Below are 8,355 nucleotides of genomic sequence, written 5' to 3'. Positions count from 1 at the left end.
AATAAACAATAAACTACACAAATGTACAGTCACACCCCCTCAATTCCTGTGCTTACTCTCTCACTGTCGTTATAGTTTTCTCTCTAAGTATAATTTAAATCTATGATTGCTCTTTTGGTCAAACTCGATTATTTCACTCAGAAAAAGATAGAGAAATTCTCTGCAAAAGTTTTTCAATAAAAGTTTTACGATGAAAGATGAGTCCAATAAAAAGCAATAACACAAGCACATCCTCATTAAAAAGTGTGTTGTCATATTTCAACTCCAAAGGCAATGCAGGACCAAGAGACTTTTATTAACCTATTAGCATGCTAATTACTTCAGACGAATAGAGATGGTGTGGTGTTCAATCCCACCAGGTCATTTTAGTTGCATGGAAAGTGTTTTGAACAGTTGAGACCTATTTTCGTGGCTCGTTTCTCATTTAGACAAATTGTGGGAAAGTTCAACTCATTCCTGAAAGATGATATTGTCAGTCTAATGAGGGAGCCACATTTAGCAATCTTGGTTTTACTGTTTGCAAACAAGCATCATTCATGATCAATATCCACTATGAAAGGTGATCCTCTAAGCTTTTCTCAGTAGCTCAATTGGGTTCAGTTGAGCGCTATATACTGCAAAAAAAAACACTCCCCTTAAAGCATTTCTTTGTGTCTGGCTCAGTCTTTGAAATACTTGGCAGTTTTGTTTAATGTGACCCTCAATAACCTCAAATAGCTAAAGGCAGTTTCTTTCCAGAATGCATATTAGAAAGGTTTTAAATGTATTGCTGTTTGAGAGGCACTTATGAGAAAAGGAAACTGCAGTAAGGATGGAGTAATGCTGGGGAAAGGAAATATGGAAGATTTTTAATGCCAATGTCAAAACAAATCAAACAGTGAAACACAGAACGCAGAATTTGTTCAGTGGCAAGAAAAAGTATGTGAACCTTGTGGGATTTCCTGGTTTTCTGCATTAATTTGTCATAAAACATGAACTGATCTTCATCTAAATCAAGCGTATTAGCAAATATAATGTGCCTAAAGTAATAACACAAAATAAATGTGTATCTTTCATGTCTTTATTTAGAACAACCAAAAAAACAGTGTATTCTATTGTATTTGGTATGTTGATGATAAAAAAAAAACATGGCCTTTTGTCTTTTGTTTTTAATTTACATGTTACATTACTACACAAAAACTGTTGTCTAGCAGAGGGAAGCATTAATCTGCCAATACAAATGATAAAAGGAGTAAAAAACCTACAAGATAGAGTGTTTCTTATTGTTGGTACAGTGAAGACAAATTCACTTACAGTATGGCTAAAAATTGACCTTTGCAAATTGACCTTCTAGTGACACGAGCTGACATCAGGCATAACAGTCAGTCTTCCACATTAAAACTGTTCCCTTTGCAGAAAGTGAATATACCAGACACGGTAAAAAGGCTAGTGATGGAATATAGATTGGTTACACAATCGTTTACAATATCGCAGCAATTAGAGCTCCGTCATGGGAGGATCCTCAGTTTAAGGATATCACAGCTGGTTGCACAGTGACAACAACTGTACTGTCGATGTGAAAGATCAGTATCCCACTGTGAGTACAACATCTTCTTTTCCACAAAAGAAGAAACTTCCAAAAGCTGGTACTTGGAAAGATAGCTGAGGGTGACTACTTGGCTGTTGCTTGGTGGATTGCAGCAGTTAACATGCTGGTGTCTGGTAGGATTGGAGTTAATATCAGTCTTAAACTTTTTGAGATCAGTTTAAAGGTAATCAGAGTTGGGGCTGGAGAATGGTGTTGCCTGTCGTCAGGCCCAGATTGTGTGTGTGTGTTACTGTGTGTGTTCATGTAAGCCAGAGACAGAAAGACAAAGAGGGGGAGTTTAATGGAGTGTCCCAGGGCGAGGCTCCGTTGTTCCCCCTCATCAAGCACGCTGGCAGTGCTTTAGCCCAATAATGGCTACCGTGCGCCCTGAGCCACTACATGCTCCACAGTTTCCTCTCACTCATTGCTCATTCTTATAGGCCAGGTGCAACCAAATTCCATACTGAGGGCAGGGGGTGGAGAGGATGCACTGCATTAAGAGGCAAAAGGTAAATGAGTCCCTTGAAGAGGAGGAGAAGGGATACAGGGACCGAAAAGGGCAGCAAAGAGGAGAAGGGAAAGCTGAGGCAGGTTTATGAAGTGCTTATAGAAGGAATCACATAACAGCGCAATCTAATCACAGAAATAAACTACTACCAGTCTCAGAGAGAGCTCTGCTTGTTCTTGATAACATGCCCATCTGGATCAAGTCACACTCACACACATCAAAAACATCTCTGACAGCAGCCATTTAGAGAAGACAAGTGGTAGTTGGCCAAGTGACAATCGTAACGTTGTCATTCAATGCACCAGAGGAGGACATAAAAATAAAGCTGAATGGGCCGCTAACTGGTTCTCACACACACACTGTCTGTTTCTATGTGTGTTTGTTGACACTGTGTTTGTTTGATTAACATAATTAGTTTTTATGAGTTCATCTAAATGGGACTGAAAAGGAAAATTCTCAGACATTAGCAGTTTGAAACAGTGAAGAATGTTATTATCGCCGAACATGACACAAGTCAGGTATAAGACTTATTAGTCAAACCTAAAATGGCACTTCCTGGTTACAGTATAGCTCTTTTTTCTTGGCCTCTACTGCCCCCCACTGACTGTAAAGAAAAGCATTCTGATGATAATGGGGGTGTTGAGCAGGTAAACTCAGTAACTTATGAATATAATGGGCAGTTTTAATGACAATGTCCTTATGAGTAGTACTAATAGTAAGTCATCTGATAGAAATCAGGCTTCATTATTATAAATAAACCACAGCATTTGGAGTGGAAAAACGTTGTTTTATGCAAAATGCAGTGCTGGCACAATACAAAGATCTGTGGTAAAGGAGAGAACAGTTTCTTAACATGTACACATGTGACACATCAGAATTAGCTGAATGGCAGAATTTGCATTTGGGGTAGTTCTTGCTGACTACCCTTATTTTAAATCACCCACTGACAGAAGAAATTAAGACTGAGCCTGCAACTTATTAGTGCCACTAATTACTAAGTGTCGTGCAAAAAATAAATAAATAAAAAAGTGATAATGAAGAATGACTGACACACAAATTATCTGAAATTGAATCTAACAGTGACTTTTAACACTTTCGACCTTAAGTCTATTTCATATCATGTTTTATTTATCTATCAAAGCTGTCTTATTCTTTATAACAGCAGGATTTAACATTTAGTGTGTAATTAAAAAAGAAAAACAAAGCAAAGATTTGTTTGAAGATAAGGTTCAGATTGAAAAGTAATCAAAGTTATCTTTGCATCTCTATCTGGAGCTGAATCTTAACTTGCCTGGCTTTTCAATTCTCTGTGTCACAGCCTAATGTCTCTTGTTTGAATAAGAATGGAAAAGTCCAAAAGACCATTCTTCCCCCTCATGGAGCCGTTCCCTTTATTTTGTTAGGCTTGATAGGGTTCATTGTCTCCTCAGCTCAGATAAGAAGTCTATTATGAGCTTCTTTTAAATTTTACAAGGGCTGCAGTATGACCATCATCAAACTCAAGGTCCTTTAAAAGGGCTAAGGCTTTACACACTCATTCTCTCCCTAACACACACACACATCAGTCTGAAAGTGATCTTTTAGTTGCTTCTCTCTTTAGAAACATCTTATCAGCCCTGGTAGTTCAGATGAATGATCAGCCAGAGCACAAAGACACACACAGACAGCACCATTTACAAAAGTCCACTTTTAAGTCAGTCACTATATATAAAAACACCATTCATTACTGCAGTCCCTTCATCTCATATGAACCTGCATTAGAAAAAGACAGCTTTCAAAACCTGAGGACAGTTCCTAACTATAATGTAGTGTCTGGTAATTAATCTCCATCACTCGAGTTGTATAATGAATAAATTTAAAACAGGAATTAAATCTGTTTTATTCCCTCCTATAGGACTCACACTAGAGGTTTCACACCAGGTACATCACCAAGTCAAAATAATCAGTCTGAACATTTTTTATTCTTCATAGAAAAACAAATGTAGGTATATTTGCTACTTTCCCTGGTCCTACATTGTAAGCCAGTGAGCAAACACTTATGTTCGGTGGTTGCTTTCCTAATCTTCTTGCCTGCTGCCTGTTCTTTTATATTCACCATATTGGTCCGTGTCATGATATAATCCTCACAATCTCACTGTAGGTTGTTGAGTCAACAGAGCCTTGTGTAAGCTGGTGGAAAGGAGGGGCAGAGCTGCCCAGTAGCAACAGTGTCGCTGTGTGCTACATTCATTTCCTCCTGCACTATAGGCTGCTACATTCCTGGGGTTCACCCATCTGCCTGCACCTTACACTCACGTAAATGTATACTGCATATGTGCAAACTAGAACATACTCACACATTCACCAAACTCAGTAGATTACTGTACAAACACAGTCAGCTGTGGATTTTATGTACACATTTTGCACAGGTCAACAAAAATATATTCAGAATCAAAGGCAAGCACACAAATACGTAGCTACTACAACAACTACTACTCCTATTATAAACTATTGCAGATTGCACAAAACAACCAAATAACTCACACCCCTTGTGGAGTTGATCCTTACGCCAAAACCACACACAGCAGGCCCACGACCAGCTAGATCTGCATCTTATTTATTTGCTCATGTTGTCATTAAAGTGGTTCATTATGTGAACAGTCACCAATCAACACTGCCCTCTTCTGGTGAACAGCTCATATTACATCATAACAAACATTTAGTTCAAGCTGCAGCCACAAACTGTTACTGTCAATTAAACTAAAACTAATTCATTATTAAGGTAAAGAAACAACCCTGACTGACAGCCAAAGATTTGAAGGCATCATTGGAAATGGCTAACATCTGCGTTACGCCACAGCAGTATTGGCAAAATGTTCTCAATAAAGACATGAAAGATCAGATCATGTTATATGACAAATTAATGCAGAAAAGCACAACATTTTAAAAGGTTTACATACTTTTTCTTGCAAGTATATGTCCGTGTAAGACTGTAGTATCCACAACTGTGTGCTGGGATCTGCAAGCAAACCTTCAGCGGTGAGAAACATACAAAAATATTCATAAGATTGTCATACTGTTTTTTTGTATTTAGAATGTCCACCTGCAAAGTAAAAAAAAGGAGCCTACAATATATATTGTGTGTACAGCTAGCTTTCTGCGAGTTCACCATCTTGGAAGTGAGGACATTTTGGCCACTCCTCACTTTCTGATGGCTGTCAAATCTGGTGTTAAGGTTGCTTTGTCACTATTGTGTTAAGAGTTCGCGTGAAGCATTTAGTTCTTCATGTGTGTACCAAGGCCTTAATCGTCTCTGCACAATTTCAAACAGACTCAGAAATTGCTTAGGCTGGATTCATCTTTATTGTCATGGGCAGAGTACAGGTACAGAGTGAGTAACATGCAGGTAGCATCTCACCAGAAGTGCAAAGAGAATATGCAGAGGCAGCTTGAAAATAGGCAAACAGTACGGACACCTGGCACCTGCTAAAATAGTGTGAGTTAGCAGACATTTCAAATATGAAAGAGAATGAGAAACACGCAATAAAGCTCAATAATGTAGAGATGAAAAAGGTAATCGTGTTACGGCACAAAAAGGGCACACACATGTGCACACACAATTAAATTGTATTATTGAGCACAGAGGCAGACCCGAATGTGATTCTGAAGCTTTGAATAGAATAGAAAATGATTCACACAAACACACACACACACACACACACACACACACATCAGCATGGGCAGTGAATCATCAGGAGAGATTCATCAGTTAGCCCAAGGCTAGCTGGACAGGGAAGGAGGAGAGACAGATGAACTACAGTAGTTTAACCACAGTAAGAGAGGCTGACCTTCTTTATAGCAGGAGGAGGGGGGACGGTATCCAGAGTGTAGAGAGAAAGAAAAGGAATAGAAGGGTGTCGAAGATGGTGACAATGCTCTGGAATAGCTGTCATCAATCTTCAGTATCTCTGCAGACACAGGAATCTCCAAGAGTCTGAGCATCATGGCAGTTAATGCAAGACAGAGATAAAAGAGGGATGGCAAATGGAAAGTGAGAATAGATGACACATACTGTATAAGAGTGAAGCAGGTGTGTGAAGATAAAAAAAAATCACAGCAAAATCTAATAAGTTATGGAAGATATTACTGCAGCCACAGGGTTGTGGAGCTGTAATTACTCTCGAGAAAACGTCTAATGAGATGAGCTAAAATAAACCTGTTGGAGAATCGCACTGTGTCGCAACTGTGAGTGCTGTTGATTTTTCCTCCAGGAAGGAAAAAACATTAGCACCCATCCATCTAGAGGCCCCGGCTGACAAGTAGTTAGCACAGTTTTTGATTTAGTAAGTCTAAACAAATAATAAGGCTGCAGAGGACACAAATGGTCATTTTGTTTATCATGTTAATTTTCCTCAAGACAATTGGAACATGCAAAACAAAGCAGAAATACAATTTTCACAGAGGATACAAGTAATACTGGAAAAACTAAAATGTAAACATTACAGCAAACAATGATACACTGCAGGACAACGTCAACAAAGAGAGGCACCATTCATCAAACTGGAGACATAATTAAACAATATAATGTGTAGCACCCACTAGAAGAAATGCAGCTTTTACCAAAAACAACCTACTACCTAATGATTAGTTGTTAAATAAAGATAGATTTATGGGATGAGACGATGAAGATCTAGTTTTAACATTTTTGTTTGTTTCTTTGTTTGGCACTTTAACTTTATTTGACACCACCCTAAATAGTAGGTTACAAAGTCGCCACTGTCCTATATGTTTTTCAGCTCTAGTGAGAGATGATGCCAGAGACTGAGCGACAATGGTAAACTTTATGTCCTATGTCATAAAATCAGTCACAATAAACTAGATTTTTTTTTGTTTGTTTGCTCTAAAATGCACAAAAATGTCCCTCCACCACCAAACCTGACGACTTAATTAAACCGGACTTCATGGTACAGATGTCTGGGTTACATTTTTTCTGCTGCAGAGGAAAGTGTGGAGATACCAACAGTAAATGTAAATATAGCAATACAGTGGTCTAGTAATTAAGACAGAACAGATGATATTTTGGCAATTTTTAGCATAAAAAACAAATTTGACTAGTTTTTTTTACCTGTTTTCAAAAAGTTCAGACATTCCCTGAACACATGATTCAGATCATGTTATAGGATTTTAAGTATGCTCCCAAATGTTATGTTAAAGGACGTATGTGTTACTAAGGTAAGCATGTGACTCAAGAATGTTGTCTCCTGACCCACTGAGGTGGAACTGCATTCTTTCACACACACAATAACATAGTAAAGTTTAAAAAATAGCCAAAGAGCCATCCAGTCCACAGGTTTAAGTTTGCATTACAACTGAACACAAAGTACAAAGTAAAATGTCTTTACAGGCTTTAAAAATGACTGACCCTGCATCAAGGTTTATTTACTCAATAAAACTCTTCTTACTTAAACTTGTTATTTATGAGGTAAATAAATGACTAAAAATGCAAAGCTGTACAGTGGCAAGTGGTTTAATGGGCTTGTTCACTAAAAATAGTGACTGTTTGTGTTTCATCAGCTTAGAAATACTGTAAATATTTGACACCTTCGTAAAGATCAGATCATGTTTCGTGACCAATTTATGCAGAAAAAGTGCAGAACTGCTAGATTTCAATTAGCAGCTTATCATATGATTATTTATGGGATTATACTTCTTACAAATCCTTGACCAGCGGATCAGTTTCAATATCAATAAATCTGTTAAATCTAGTAAGCACAATGTGTTTTCTTTCCTGATTAGATTATATAAATTTTTCTGGAAGCTATTTCAACTTTCTAACACTCTGTCTTCCCCCAAGCACTTCATCATCCGTCCTGTGGGCCTCTCTCTCTCTGACGTTCTCTCTTGTCTTTCCTATTCCCTCCGTCATTCTGGCTCTGTCTACTCAACCATCGGCTGCTGTGGGACCTCACTTCTCCTGGGTGTCTGTGTGTCACTCCAGATAGGTTGGATCTGCATCTTTGCCCCCAGGATTCTCAAACTATTCATAGTCTCTTCTCATTCTCTCTTGTTTTCTTGTTTTCTTGTCTTTTCTCACCTTTGTGTTTGTTGCTTTCTCCCGTATCTGTGAATGGCATGCTTGTATTTGCATGATGGACAGGAGGTCATGTGGCTTCTGCCTATTGGCAGTGCCTGGAGGTTGCACAACATCCTTCCTGATCTTATTCTAGGGGACATTTTTGGAGGGGGACAGAGGAGGACAGAGGGTGTTGTATGTTATACAGATTGTGAAGCCTCATGTACT

The sequence above is a fragment of the Anabas testudineus genome, chromosome 3, assembly GCF_900324465.2.
Source record: "Anabas testudineus chromosome 3, fAnaTes1.2, whole genome shotgun sequence".
NCBI lineage: Eukaryota > Metazoa > Chordata > Actinopteri > Anabantiformes > Anabantidae > Anabas > Anabas testudineus.
This window is presented reverse-complemented; position numbering follows the sequence as displayed.